Source organism: Merops nubicus, unplaced genomic scaffold (genome assembly GCF_000691845.1).
Source record: "Merops nubicus isolate BGI_N331 unplaced genomic scaffold, ASM69184v1 scaffold31337, whole genome shotgun sequence".
Taxonomy (NCBI): domain Eukaryota; kingdom Metazoa; phylum Chordata; class Aves; order Coraciiformes; family Meropidae; genus Merops; species Merops nubicus.
This window is the reverse complement of record NW_008622825.1, coordinates 1-678: the sequence shown is the minus strand read 5'-3', so window position 1 is coordinate 678 and position 678 is coordinate 1.

Sequence of the window (678 nt, the reverse complement as noted above, 5' to 3'; positions counted from 1 at the left end):
TTCCAGGGAGCGGGCAGTGGGCGCCTCACCGGGCAACCTGGGCCAGGGGCCCACCACCCTCAGTGTCAAACATTTTTTCCTTCTCTCTAGTCTCAATCTCCCTCTTTTAGTTTCAAACCATCCCCCCTTGTCCTGTCCCAACAGGGCCTGCTGAAAAGATTGTCCCCAGCTGTCTTAGGCACCCATGAAGCACAGCATCCTTGAAACCTCTGCTGTGCCACCAGCCAGGCTTGGGATGGGGGTCTTTAAGGCCAGGCTGGAGGAGGCTCTGGGCAGCCTGATCTAGTGGGAGGTGTCCCTGCTCATGGCAGAGGGGTTGGAACTGGGGGATCCTTGTGGTCCCTTCCAACCCTGACAGATTCTGATCTGTTTGAGCAGAGGACTTTAGAGCCCTAATGGCTCAATGGTTGGACCTGATGATCTTGGAGGTCCCTTCCAACCTAAAGGATTCTAGGATTCTATGAGCCACGCTGCTCAGAAGCTCTTGGGAGACGAGGGGAGGTGGGGAAGTGGAGCTCACAACCTGCAGGAACTGTGTCCTTAGTGCTGCCTCTGGAAACCAGGCTGCAAGGCCGAAGCAGCCCTTTGCCAGGACCTTCAGGAGACCCACAAAGGGTCTTCAGATGCTTGGACAACTGCTCTTGGACTGGTGGCATCCCCAGACTCTCCTGGGTCTCG